Raw genomic sequence first — 15,598 nt, 5'->3', positions numbered from 1 at the left:
ATCAACAGTTGAAAATATACAAGAGCCTAAACATCAAATCACAGAGAGGTCGATCGAAAACAAGTGTTAAGAAATCTTCTAAACTACTAGTGTGATTGCAAAATGATGTATGAATGAATCGTAGGAGAGGAAAATTAATTTTGTAAAAACATATAAAAACTAGATGTGACATTTTTTCTTTTGGAATTCTTATTAGCAATTTATCAAATATGTAAAAATTGTACACATTTAAAAAAAAAATCTTTAACAAACCTTAAAAACTATTTTTGTCAAAATTTTGCGATTTTTCAAACTCATTTCAAAATTTTTAAATTTTTCACGAATATGCGGCTTGCGTTATTGCCAAAAAAAACTATTTACGTGTTGTTTTGAAATTTATTAGAAACTAGTTGACCGCCCCGGCTTCGCCCGGTAGCATTTACTAATGTTAGTTCGTCAAGATTCTCCAACCATACTTTAGGGGCTTTTTTATTACAGTTGACTGGACTCAAAATGCCTGTTTTAGCCGTAATTTTTTAATTTTTTTTTTCTTTACAAACCATCTCCTGAAAATTTCGAATCGATATTTGCGAAAAGCAATATGAAGTCAAGATAAAAAAAAATCATTTAAACTACATATAAGACTTGCTTTATAACTAAGTTTCATTAAAGATTTTATAGTTGCTTATGTTACCTCTTTAATGGTCCATTTACGCTTAAACTCTGACATGTCCTGGATACCTTTCCTGTGTTCTTTAATTATTTTTTTTACAAGAGCCTTTATACAGACCGAAGTTCTGAACAGTAGGATGGATTTGTCTCTCATGGACCAAACTTACATTATTGTTTTAATTCGACTCATGGGCCCTTTTTCCAAAATATATGATGGCACTCTGAGCTGTTTTAAGAAATGTAAAAGCCGTTTTTGTAGATACTCCGAAATATATATTCCTGTGTTTATCGTGCCTGATATCATAAATTATTGGGTTCTTTTGCTACAACTGTAAATGGGTTGCCACACGAGAATTTCGTATGTTTTTTATCCGGTATTATTCTTGAACAGTCACCCTTATCGTGGTTGGCGTAAACGTCTTACGCCTACGATAGTTTCGTACTATATTAAAGATAATATGCAAACTGTTTCGTTAATCTATAACTGTCGTATTACTGTCGTAGGCACAAGACGTTTACGCCAACCACGATAAGGGTGATTATCTCGCCCATCAGCCACATAAAAATCTTGACCCGGAAGTTGTGAAAAGTCTGCCAGTACATAACTTTCATCATAAAAATTCATCATTATAAAATTTTACCCTAATTTTTTCGCTCGTTGTTTTGCTTCTAAGTTCTTTACTTTCTAAACTTTATACGACCTCAACCCAGGATTAGCTTTGGCACTGCGCACAAAAGAATCAGAGCATTTAACTTTACGATCTGCTTTTCTGATAAAAGTGTTGGGTGCTCTTCGAAAGAGTTGTTCGACTTCTTTTGCCTTACCAATATCTGTTGGAAATTTTTTTCTTCCTGATCCGGGTTTGCTTTCAATGTTTATGTCTTCCTTATACTTTGAAACAGTGTGACGATGAACATTCAATTCTTTTGCTATTTGTTTGAATGACCATATTCGATTTTTTGAAAAGTTTTAATTATTTTTTCAAGTCCTTTTTTTGGTGACCATTTTGCCCGAAATAACAGTTCAAAATTAATGATTTAGAAAAAATAATATCTGACATATTTTTAAAAGCAAACGTGATTAAATAAATAATAATTTGTTGGACCAAGGATAAGTTTTGGCTTGAATAGTGTGTCTAAGATTTTTTGGACTCGCGCTTTACAAAGTTTTCCTAACCAGAGGTGATTAACTTTGACACCCCGTATCTAACAGGATGGTTACGTATTCCATTTTCTGAAAGCATATTTCCTCTACGATTCGTTCATACAAAATTTTACAATCGGACAAGTAGTTTAGAAGATTCAGATTTATTATCACTTATTTTTCGATCGAGGTCGACCGTAAACATGTAAAGAAATTAAACGTTTAACAGGCATAAAATTAAGCTAGTTAACTATCCTCCTATAGACGACTTGGATTATTTTCTAACAACATTTAATGTACCTATGTATGTAAAACTTAAAATCGAATTTTTTTAATGCTAAAAATAAGTTAAGACAAAAATTTATTTTTTAATCATAAAAATTAATTACGAAAATGTTTTTAATTGTTTCTATTATTGTTTTTCCGGAAATTTTCAAATGTTTACAACATTGATGTTGCATTATTATGTCTTAATAATTAATTACTCTTGCAGTTAAATTTAAAAACCTTAAACTTAAACATTTTATTATTTTTTAATGGTCATGGCGAAATGAAATACAAAAATTTATAAAAAAATCGTGATACTGATTACTGCATAACTGTTTAACATCAAGTAGGTATATCACATTATAAATATTACATTAAATTAAATTATATGAATGGTTCGCTGTTAATTGTAATATTTCAGTTGTTGTAATTGATACATTCGAAGTCTCAGTGGTAAAATAACGGAGCTTAACTACAAATTGGGCGAAATTCGTTTCATTGATTAAAAATAACGGTTAACTGACAGGCAAAACTGTTAATAAAACCTTTTCATTATGGGCAATTCCACGAGAATCGCTACCACGACTGAAAACACAAAAACCCTTGAAACTTTTTTCAAGATGATTTGAATAGAAGAAAATAATAAAATGTTACTATGTGAAAGTATTTAGATTTTAAAGACACAAATAATAGTTTAAACTGATTATATTTAATTTTTTAATGTTTTAGGTATGTTTTAAGCTAAAATTGCGGCGTATACTAGGCTTCCAATTAGCTTGTAGTATGAAATGAATTTGACTCTGATTTTTTTTTTGCTATTCTCAAATTGTTTATTGAAACCGAATGTATGTATATTTTCTGAATGGAACATAAAGACCTTCGACTGGAATAACTAAAAAGTTAGTTGGTTGATTAGCACAGTAAGTAGTTCGGTGGTAATGAGCAAATAATAGTAGTTAGATAATTTTATACTGCATTTTTACTGGTGAGAAAAAAAATCGGGTTAAAAAATATTTTTTCCGATTTTGACCCATTGTAGGTTCAACTTTCTATGGTCTTATATACGTCGTTGCAAAGGTCTATGAAATATCTATCATTAGATATCCATATTGTCTATTTTAATGACATAGTAATCCATATATAGGTCAAAAATAGATCAAAAATCGAGGTTGTCCTGGTTTTTTCCTCATATCTCAGCCATTTGTTGACCGATTTTGCTGATTTTAAGAAACTGAATGAAATGTGTGTATTTTTACGCTCTATTACGCTCTTTTGTTCACATTCGGGTTGTTTGACAAAATCATCGTAACCTGAACAATATGAACGCCTACCATGGTATATACCCTTCTCACAAAGGTGAAGGGTATAAAAAATTGGGAGTAATTTCATATAAATGAAAAAAGTGTTCAACAAACAGGTCAACAGGTATATATGGGCTTAAAGAGGACACTTTGACCTTTCTCGTGGAAGTCCCTAAGGACTTCTATTCCACTGAAATTAAAATTTGTCTAAAATATAATACCTGTGAAAATGTTTAATAACACAGCAGGTATAAACGGTGCAGTGACACATCATACCAGTTCTTAAAGACTATTATCCTGCCAACATAACAAAAAATTATCGATAATAGTCGATAATAGTTTGGGAGTAATGATAATTTACTTCTGATCAAATTTATAAAAATCACATTTTTTATAAAATAACATAAAATATTTGACTTTAGCAGTTCTGAGCCACCGTGCGTCGTCTGAGTGCAGTAAAGTCTTTTTAACAGACGGTAGATAAGGATATGTCTTTTTCCTTTTATTTATAACATGTAATTTAACAACACAAAAATAGCTGTCATCAATGTGGTTTTTCGTTTCTATCCAAATCATAAGTGCACCAAACTTCAAATAACTAAGTTTACTGTCTTAAATGTTCACTAGACATTTTACATTTTTGGAAGCCACGGCTTATTCGGGGCCTTAATCTCCAACTTAAAGTAATTGAAATACTTCTTTCTCACTAAGTCTGTTATAGGCTTTCGCCACAAATGTAACAAAACACATGTCTGTCATTCTGACAACTTTTCGCGATGAGGAATAATATTGAAATCTATAGAAATTTACGTATAAGTTACGAAACTGGCACACGAATTTACTTATGATAGCCAATATTGAAAAATAAAAATATTATTGGTGTTACCAATGTCGACATAATACAAAAGTAGTCAATGATTACTAATATCGGAGCCAAAAGTATTTTCTTTATTGTCCTGTTATATAGTTGTCCTGTGTTATAGTTCTTTTGAATCATTAAAATTCGTGACTAATATTTTTCGTATATGTACTTATGGAGATCATTCTGATAGTTTAAGAAAAATATGTTAGAGTAAGGGGATAAAGGAGGTAGTTTTCATATTGTAAGTGCCTGGAAGCAAAAGTGCTCCAAGAATATTAGATTTTGAAGGGTGTGCAGTAGTCAAAGAAGGACATATGTAAAGAAGGACAAACAAAAATTACATTCTATAGAACGCTTATACATATTACCCGTGCAAATTGATGGGAGTGTACTGGCGAGTTCTCAAAGAGAACCCGGGACCTCCCTCAGTGTTATGATGCCGGCTGGTATCGTGGTCGGGTTAAACTGATGGCATATTCAAACGAGCTATCTGCCATGCTTTTTAAGCAGGCTGTCGCTTTGTTGGACGGCCTTTGGGAAGGAGCTAGACTGGACGTGGTCTCTGTTGACGTGATACCACGACGGCCTAGGTCCACAGCCCGTGTTCCCGACGAACCGGCGAAATCCTGGAACTCCTTCGGATCGGAAATCCTGACATCCCTACACACGACTGGAGGACATTCAAGAGGACACCCACTCCAACTCTGAAATAGTGGGTGAATTTTTTGGGCCATTGGACGAGGTAGTTGACGAGGACACCCTCTTGGATTCGAGTCCCTCGGACCAAGAAGACGTCAACGTCACAATCATACACAAACACAGAGATGGTGAAGGTAACACAAATTAACCTTCACTACTCCAAAGCAGCTTAGGCTGCCCTGCTCCTCCGGATGTCTGAGAGAGGGGAGGAGCTCGCACTCATCCAAGAACCCTGGATCCATCGAGAAGGTGTTCGCGGACTAGCTGCCAAAGTTCATAAGCTACTATACATGAAAGGCTCAGGTAACATTAGATCATGTATGGTAGCTAGCAATAATCTCAATATCTTCATTCTTTCTGTGTGGTAGCGGCCTGGGAAACTGGTGTAGGAACTATACTAGTAATCTCAAGCTACATGACCACATCGAACCACCAACAAACAACAAGGTTCGTGACATAATTGAAAGGGCAAGAGTTGAGAATCTGCCGGTTATCATTGGTGCTGATGCCAATGCACATCATATTGTATGGGGCAGCTCGGATACCAACGCACGGTGAGTCAATTTTTTAATTCATTCTTTGCAATAACATAGACATAGTCAATACTGGTTCAGAACCAACCTTTGTAGTTACTAACAGAAGGGAGGTTCTTGATTTAACGCTAGTTAGTTCTAGGCACTCAGATCATATCAGTGGATGGAGAGTATCGAATGACTGTTCATTCTTTGATCATATGTACATAGACTTTGTTATTGAAGTTCGAGAAAAGGGGGCTACGCCTATCCGAAACAGGAGAAGGACTGATTGGGTTGGGCAACACGCTATTCTCTCTCGCCTTATCCCTGACCCTCCGATCATTAGAGATCGAAATGATATTGAGATTGCGGTCAACAAACTGACTAATGCTTTTGACAGGGCGATTTCAAACTCATGCAGACCTAGTATCTGCAGAGGTAGGAAAAAACCACCTTGGTGGACTTCCGAGATTGCGAGCACTCGTAGAGAATGTCGCAAACTTTTCAATGAGGCCAAGAGACTGGGTAACTGGTGTGTTTATAAGTCCTCTGTGAATAAATTCAAGAACCTGGTAAGGAACGCGAAGCGCAAATCCTGGAGGTCCTTCTGTAGCCGAGTGGAAGGTTCCTCTGAGACGAGTCGCTTGCGCAGGATATTGTCATCTTCGGCCACTGTCCCGAGTTACATTCAGACATCGAGCGACAGCTGGACTACTAGCGGAAAGGAAACCGTAGAGGTTTTAATGGACGCACATTTCCCTTGCAGTGTTCCTCTATCTGAGGGTAACATTGCGGAATCTTCTGTTGGGCCTTTTGAAGTCACAATTTTCATAAATGAAGAGAGACTGAAATGGGCCCTGCGTAGCTTTGACCCATATAAATCTACGGGTCCTGATGGCATCATTCCAGCTGATTTGCAACGGAATGAGGATTTAATCATACCCTGGTTGACTCATATATACTCGGCCTGCTTAGCTTGGTCATATATTCCGGAGTCGTGGACCAGATGTACTGTAGCCTTCATTCCCAAGAGAGGGAAGGCATCTCATACTAGAACCAAGGACTTTAGGCCTATTAGTCTATCGACCTTCCTCTTGAAGACCATGGAAAGGTTGATTGATCTGCACCTTCTTTCATCGATTAACCCAAACCGAGTATCCTTGTCTCAACATGCCTACATCAATGGCAGATCTGTTGAGACTGCTTTACATTCGCTTGTGGGATTCATAGAGAAATCACTCGAGCTCTCGGATAGTGCTAAGTATCTGGGAATTATTCTAGACTAAGCTAAGCTATCCTGGAGCCAGAATATTCATGCGAGAGTGTCCAAGGCGAATATCGCCATTTATGCCTGCAGAAGGGCCATTGGGAGTACCTGGGGAATAAGTCCTAGGAATGCAAAATGGCTTTTTGGTATGGTGGTTAGGCCCTTACTAATGTATGGAGCACTAGTATGGTGGGAGGCTCTAGGTAAAGCCACCTACTGCGGGATAATTGAGAGAATCCTGCGAATCTCTGCACTAATGATTACGGGTGCGCTGCGTAGTACTCTGTCCCGTGCTCTGTTTGTAATGATGCACTGGCTACCGGCTGATCTAATGACCAAACAATTGGCCATAAATTCTGCGGTTAGGTTAAGTACTGTAGGATCATGGAGGTCTAGTTGTACTGGCCATGCATCTATTTTGGGAAGTATATCTTATCTCCCTGTTAATATTGACTATAGCACACCCTTACCCTTTATTGACAGACGCTTCTCTGTGTGGTTGACGGGCGAGTCTCCTTCTTCTATGGACACGTTTGACATATATACAGATACAGATGGGGTGGGTGGTGTCTTTTATATTTCAGGCTACATGATCAATGTAGCGGTACACTGGATGAAGTACTATAGGCTATTTGGTGTAAATATCCGAATCTGTACCGACAGTAAGCCTGCTATCAAATCCCTATCTGGCGTCTATTTGACATTCAGATTGGTACATGAATGCCAGGTATCTCTTAATGAGATGTCGAGACATTCTAACCTGGAGCTATTCTGGGTGCCTGGTTACTCTGGTGTACCTGGCAATGCAATTGCTGATGAACTGGCCAAAAGAGCTTCACGTCTTCAAGTCGATGAGATCGATAAATTATTAGCGTAAATTATTTGAGTCTGCTCAACTCAGATGGTCTAATTTGACAAATTGCTCGATATCGAGACTCACATGGCCCGTTTTTGGCCATCATAGGTCAATGTCCCTCATGGGGCTACCTCGGGCTAGGTTACGAGCTCTGATATCAGTGCTCACGGGGCACTGCTTGATAGGTGCTCATGCCAGGAGACTGAATACTCCATATAATGATTTCTGTAGGAGTTGCCATGATGAAGACGAGGATGAGACGATTGAACATCTCCTCTGTCTTTGCCCTGCCCTAGCAGTGGCTCGGACTGCGACAATAGGTAGTCCTTTTTTGCACGGCCTAGCGGATCTATCTACTCTGGATGTCAGGAAGATGGAATCGTTCATTCGTGCGACAGGTTGGTTCGGCATTGAACCCAGTTCTGAAGGACCTCTTGAGGTCCTGAGCATGGTCCTTTAGGGTAACTCAAAGGGACCAATTTATGGACCCAAGTGAGCTGGTTGATACTAGCTGCCTTTATAACCTAACCTAACATAGACGTTAGAGAGTTGTACCAAAAGACAAAATAGTCTCTTTTTAGTTTTTGACTATCCTTACATTTGCTACAGAGAAACAATAAACACTTGAATCTTCTCGAAACATTTTTGCTTTCTTATGCTTCAAATTTTCATTAATGAAGTCAACAAATTTCCATATTGTGCTTGGCATACATGCCAACTGACTTTTATGTTTTTGTCTGGATTTCATGTTTGACATTTGAGCCTGAAACAATAATAAAATACTACGAAATTATAAAATTATGTTTCTTTTAAACAGTTACTGCTGACATTGACATAAATAAAATAATATTGCAAGCAGACATGTGAATTAAATAGACATTTATAGACAATTTATATGTATAAATAAGTAAGTAAAAAAAGACAAACAACATTTGTTTTTACAAACATTAATTGCTATTTAATAAATTTGTTGATGACAATTGGACAACACAATTTCATATATCAATTATTTTGTATACAAACTAATTGACATTTGACAAGCGTTAAATATAAAATAATTAACAAAAATAATGGCCAAAAAAAACGCACATTGAGAAAAAAATCTTATTTTTTAGAGGGTTTTGTAAAACTTAACATTGTCTAAGAGCAATTAATTGTTTCCTATGTAAAATGGCCAGGAAGTGGGTAATAAAATTCGCTAAATCTTTTCATGGGTAAATTGTTGTAAATATTATTACAAATCGTGTAATAAACTAATTTTATCACTTTTACCCAGTCATCTAAACGGAATGATGGTGATGGATTGAAGTTGCGGCGGTAATAAATGAGATGCATATGTGAGAAAAACACAACATGACATACCTACATACCTACATATATATATACGTTCAATATACATATCGCTCATTTGCTGCAACAACGTCATAATTCAAAAAAGTCATTTTACTATTTCTTAAATCAATTTTCAACAAATCATGCGATTTCAGAAATAAAACCTGATTTAAATAGTAGATACTAATATCTTTCTAATCTGTATTTAACCCAAATTTTTACTTGTCAAATATACTAGAAAACATAAATTTTCATTTTGACGTTTACAACAGAAAAACAATTTAATAGAAAAAATAATTGACTTTTTTTAAAACTGATAAAACTATATGAAAGACTAAAGAACGGAGCATATTTTATATTACTCAGTTCAAAACACCCGGATTTTGAGTTATGACGTTGTTGCAGCAAATGAGCGATATGTACATACATATGTACCTAATACACAAATCTTAATGGGCATCTTTAAACAGCCGTACAGATACAAACCGAAAATTTTTTGATATGAATGGAAAAAAGTGAAAGTGTCAAAATGAATCGTTTACTGACTGACTGTTTACCCATACTATACGCACCACCAACAAACAATCTGACTATTTGTACCTCCAACCATAAGTCTGTCTGACAATTGTAATATTTTTGAAAACATTTACAAACAAAAACCCTCAACTATAGATACTTAAATTTAAGTTTTTTTACTTATTTAAATGTAAGTTTGTCGATCAGTCAGTCAGTTTGGCGATCATTCTGTCTGAAAATATACATATGTATGTAAGTACATATATTATTCATTTATAAAAATTCATATTAAAGTCAATAAAAGTACAAAATAAATATTTGATTATCAACGCAGTTTCCACATCGAAATGTTTTGTTACGAATTAGCGTGTGATTTACCAAAACGAGAAGAGAAAGATAGTGAGAGAGATAGAAAAGAAACAATGAGTGTGAGTGTGGAAATATCTAAAACAATATTTTAACTACGGTTAGCTTTTTATCTAGAGATCATATAGGTACATTTATATCATTTACCAATATGATGACATTTAATTGTGACAGCATCCACAACCAGCAGATAGAAGTAGATTTAAGGCAATTTGTTGTATATGGTTTATAACTTTTATATTTATGCAATTATTATTAATTTTTTTTCGATTAGCTTTGAAAAATACTAACCTGTAAGTAGAGTTTTTCACGGGAATTCCCGGGACGCGAAATCCCGGGAATTCCGCAAAATTTTCAATCCCGGGAAATTGTTCCGGAATTCCCGGGAATTATTTCCCTTAGATTTATGTGATGTTTTTTGAACTGGATTTTCTCTAAATTCATACAACAAAAAAGATTTAACCCAAATAGACCAACAACAAGTTCATTATTTAAATTATTAATTAAATTATTATTAAATTATTTAAGTCCGTTATTTTTAATACATCTTCGAATTGTTTTGTTACAGACGTTGACAACATGAGCCTCTCTCCTTCCTTCCAAAACAAACTGCCACTTGAGGTAAAATATGATAAATTGTCCCCAATGCAAATAGAAAACTATTCAAACAAATTATTAAATATGTACTAGGATAGCCCGGTGGTCGAAATGCGACCATTATGCATATTCAGAGATAAGTTTTATCAATATTGGTGGACAATAATTATTGTATGTTAACATAATCAAAAGTGTACCACAAAAAAACGTATGGTTTATATATAAGATTTGTTCAAGGTAGTTAGTTCTTCTTTTATTAATATTTTTAAATAACTAAAGGCCAAATTTTTTATTATGAAGAAACATAACGTATTTCAAAATGAGTCCTGAAAAAACTATAGTTCAAGTATTTTTTTCTTTGCCCAGCGTAAAATGGTTTGTTGCAATTTTTTTCCGCAAACGTTATAAGCCATAATCTTTACTGGTTAGTGGTAACTACCTATGTAGTTAATGGAGGCTATAAAATGACCTTGAATGTAACAATTCCAAATATATATTTTATGTTTTGGTTTTATGAGATAATTAAATAATATTTATTTCACTAAAATTTATACATTTTAGATATAAAAACGACATAACTATTCAACATTTTCCGGTGGATTTTGCATGCTGTCAGTGGAAGTAAACATTCCCATACGAAAAGAAACCATAAACAATCAACTTAACAAATAAACTAAAATAACAGTGGTAGTAAAATAATAAAAGACCAACATGTTGCAATAACAGACAACAAAAACAAAAACTTCAAAGATCTTAATAGAGGGCATGACTCGTCACATTGCAAACCAGGTTTATTATTTATTTTTTTTATTCCATTTCATTTATTCCATTTTGCCAAAAAAAAAAAATTGGCACATATTATGTAAAAAAATCAACCAAAAAAATATATAAGATATACAACAACAAAAATCAATGTAAAAGGCAAAATGTTGAAAATAAACAATAAAAAAAATAAATAAAAATATCACTGAAATACAAACAAAAACTAAATACTAAGAGAGTAAATTTTAACATGACATCAAACTCATTTATACAGATTATAAATCCAGGCAAAACAAATCTCTTTGAGTTTAAATGTGTTAGTATAAATCTGGGTATATTTTCAATTTGGTGCACAGTGGGCCAGCACTACAAAAGTATTTTGTAAATAATGTTTATTCTCAGGTCCATGAGTAAAGCCAAGTTTATATATACATATCTATTGAGAGCGTGGTAAATAAAACTGATGGTAAGGGGTGGATTTCGATTAATTTATTTTTGGAAAATATGCTTCAAAAAAAAATCAAAATATGACCTAAATTTTTTAAAAATATGCACTTACATTTCTATGAAGATACATAAAAGTATTAAATGTAGATCGCTCAATACCCAAAACCAACACAACAAAGTTCCCAGCAACTAGTCTTTCGCAAATTGGACTCTTTAAATTATAATATCTTGGAATTAATACTAGTCTGATGTCGTAATCTTTAGAGTCCGATAATGTGGCTTACATTTTGGAATCATCAAAATAATGCTTGTAGTGTAACGTAACATCTAGCCATGATAACACAAGGCAACAAAATTGAAAAAAATTTAGAGGCTTTTTAAACCACTACACAATTTTGATGTATTGTGGTTCCAGTAATACAAATATGGTACAAATTTTAAATTCTATGGAGAAGTTTCTTTTGTAAAATTGTGAATTTTTTAGACGTTTCTCCACATAATTTATGATAACTCAAAAACGGTTAGTCCGATATTAATAAAATAAACTTAGAAAAGTTTAAATTTACATAAACTTTAATCCGTTTATATATTGCGTTTCAATCGGCTCAGTAGTTTCGGAGCAAAAAATATATTTTTTTACGTGAAAATATCAACATTTGTGTTTGCAGAAATTGTTCAGATTTATTGTTTTAAAGCAAAGCCACATGTAATAGGAACAAAATGAGATATCGACCATAAAAATCGATCGGGTTATTTTCGAATCGAATCGGGTTATTTTCGAATTTATTCAGAATTAAGTGAATTCGCTCAATTTCAGAAAATTTTGTAACAAACAATTTTAACGTGTAAAATGTACACTCAAAGTAAATTATAACTCCGAAACTACTGAGCCGATTAAAACGTAATTTATAAACAGATTAAAGGTTATTTAAATTTGAACTTTTCTAAGTTTACTTTAATAATATCGAACTAACCCTTTTTAAGTTGTTTAAAAAAATTCACTATTTTATAAAAAAAATTTTTTTTTAAAAAATCTGTCAATAGAATTAAAAAATTTTACCATTTTTGTACTTAGGTTACCACGATGCATCAAATCTATATAGTGGTTAGAGAAGCCTATTTTGCTGTTGACCTGTGTAATCACATTGTAATAAATGGCCGATATGAGCGGTAACTGTGTGTGTAAAGTTGTAAAGCTTTGGGTAACAAAATATCTCATATTTTGATCGAAATTACAGATCAGTTTTTAATATACAGAAAAATGAATTTTGAAGTAATATAAACAAGAAAAATGTATTTGCATTAAATCCGCTTCATTCAAAATGAGAATCCTATTTGTTGAGTTTGTTGTCTGATCAGTTTTGAGTCTATCGAATGCTAAATTGTGATTACATATCGTCCCCTTAATAAAACAATAGTGTATAAATTTTTTGCCATTTCGAAATAATTGAGTTTAAAATTTTTGTGTTAGTAGACATCTAGAACAAAACTTATGATTATTGTTCTTGTATTGTTGTAATTGTTGTAGTTACGCTGCCACCTTGTTAATACATCTTGATCTATGCCTATAAACTTTATAGTATAAAGTTCTCGTTGCAAGTGAATCTGTCTAAATGCGCTGGGAGGTGAGATAACAATCTCAGCAAGGCAGAACTTTTTCTTTTACAAGTTAGTGCAATACACCTAAGGCTCATCGTTTCGAACAATTCAAGATCAATCTTATCGACACGTGAAAGTATGTTGAGCTTCAGATTGAATGTCACGAAACATGTAAAAATAAGAGAGATATTGCAAAATGGCCGAAATTTCAGCATGCAAAACACTACATTGGTCCGGAAAATCCACGAGCAGACACCTTCTCTCGTCTTTGAACCATTCGTGAAGACTTCAAATGAACTTTCGTGATGTTCTATATCATTTTCTCAGTCTATGAAAGTTTCGGGAGTGCATTAATAAATATTTGTCCAGGCTTTCTCCTAAACTATTGAATACGGTGGCATGTTCACAGTTCACCTTTGGCAATGTTCCCGAAGTATTGAGTCAAATCGAAGAGTTAAGAGCAACTCCATTTGCCACTAGATCCTCAGACAGCCACTTGATCATGGGGAAAAGCGCCCACATCTGGATAGAAAGCATTCTTTATTCTAGAGTTTCCAAAAAACCGAAGAATTTCAAAACCACGGTTTCGGTTTTAAAAAATTGAAAACCGATCGGTTTTGGGATAATTTATTAAATATCAAGTGTTATAGAGACAAAATCCTTTGATAATACAGGAAAAGCTGACAAATTTAAAATTCAAACTTGACGGGTGTTCAAGATGATAACGACATTTACATTTTCTTTTAATGGTACTTTTTTAATTTATTAAATTAGTTAGCTTATATACATTAATATTGGCTAATAAATAAAAAAAGAAATAATCAGGAATAGGGGGCTCAATGGTATTATAATACCAAAAAAGGAGAACTAAACCAAACTAAAGTGTACTTTTTCGTTCTTCAGAATGGTACTTTTTGAATTTTCTATAATATTGAAAGTGTAATCAGGAAATTACTTTGATTTCAAACTTGACGGGGGTTCAATTGTGAAAAATTGGTACTTTATCTTCTATTTGTACTTTTTATTAAATTATTTTACTTATGTACATAATAGTTGGCAATAGTACTATTTCTTTATTGTAATAGTACTTTTGGAATATTTTATAATAATAAACCTAAAAATTAGACACACATGATTCTGAATGAGTTAGAATTCGCAAAATGTGATGGTACATTTCGTTTGCATTTTCAATAATAATGGGCCCAGAAATATGAAATTAGGCATTCATGATGCTTAATGGGAATACAAAATGTGAGTCTTTATGGTAATTTTTTAATACGTTTCGAATGAGCTAGAATCCACATTACAATGAACCAATAAACTTGAAACTAGAGACATGTTATTCTGAATTATTATTAATTTACAAAGGGAGACTTAATAGTGTTATTTCTTTCTTCTAATTGGTGTGGCGAAGCTCACCGGGTCAGCCAGTACTCCATACTTTTATTGGATATTTGAAAATAACTAACTCTTTGAATTCTTTTTTTTTGTAAATTAAATAAATAAATAGTCATTCGAATTTTAATTGTCAGGAAATACTTGAATTAATGTTTTGATGAAAAAGTTAATTTTTCATTTCTAAATTTTTAATTTTTCTGCTGAAAATAGATTAAAAAGTAAAAACCGAAGAATAATTGTCTGTTTCGGTTTCGATTAATTAAAACCGAACACGAAACTCTACTTTATTCATTTCTATATATATTATTCGGTTTAGTGACTGTGGGAATTGGAAACTGCATCATGTGTGACACTACCGAAGCTGTTAGGGAATATGGGCACTACTGCTTTCGTTATGAGTAGGGTTCCTAATTTCCCGAACTTTTTCCATTCGCGGGAAATTTTTAATACTAAATTAAACCAAAATCCGGTAACATTTTTTTCGAATAAGAAGTCTTAGAATTTTTCCAGCGTTTTAAAAGATGTATAAAATAACTCTATTTGGTGTTACAATGCATTGTTGGTCCAACACATTTAAGGTTTTATACTAGCGGAGTTCAGTATTAAGTGCGAATGGTATTGCATCATTGCAAATGCAAAATTGTAAATGTTTTTGTGTGTATTTTGTTATTGGATTATGGGAAAATTTTGCATTTGCAATGATGCTAGACCATTTGCACTTAACAGTGAATACCGCTACTATAATAGTGAAATTGACCAGTCTGGTCACACATGTAGTTTTAATCGGTATAAAATCTATTGCAAAAATCTTAAGAATTTCTACTATGTTTAATCTGGAAAACATGCGTACTTCACTTCGAAAGAGACATTTCTCAAATCAAACTGTTTATAAACAAATTTAAACCACTATTATTGTTAATATTTTCTTTAAATATGAATATCCATAGAAGTTGTAATGTTAAGCACATTAATAATTCCTTTAAGAACATACAATTTAATTTTTATTCATTCCTAATGAT

Source organism: Calliphora vicina, chromosome 4 (genome assembly GCF_958450345.1).
Source record: "Calliphora vicina chromosome 4, idCalVici1.1, whole genome shotgun sequence".
NCBI classification, from domain to species: Eukaryota; Metazoa; Arthropoda; class Insecta; order Diptera; family Calliphoridae; genus Calliphora; species Calliphora vicina.
The sequence above is the reverse complement of the archived record's forward strand: the minus strand, read 5'-3'. Positions refer to the sequence as shown.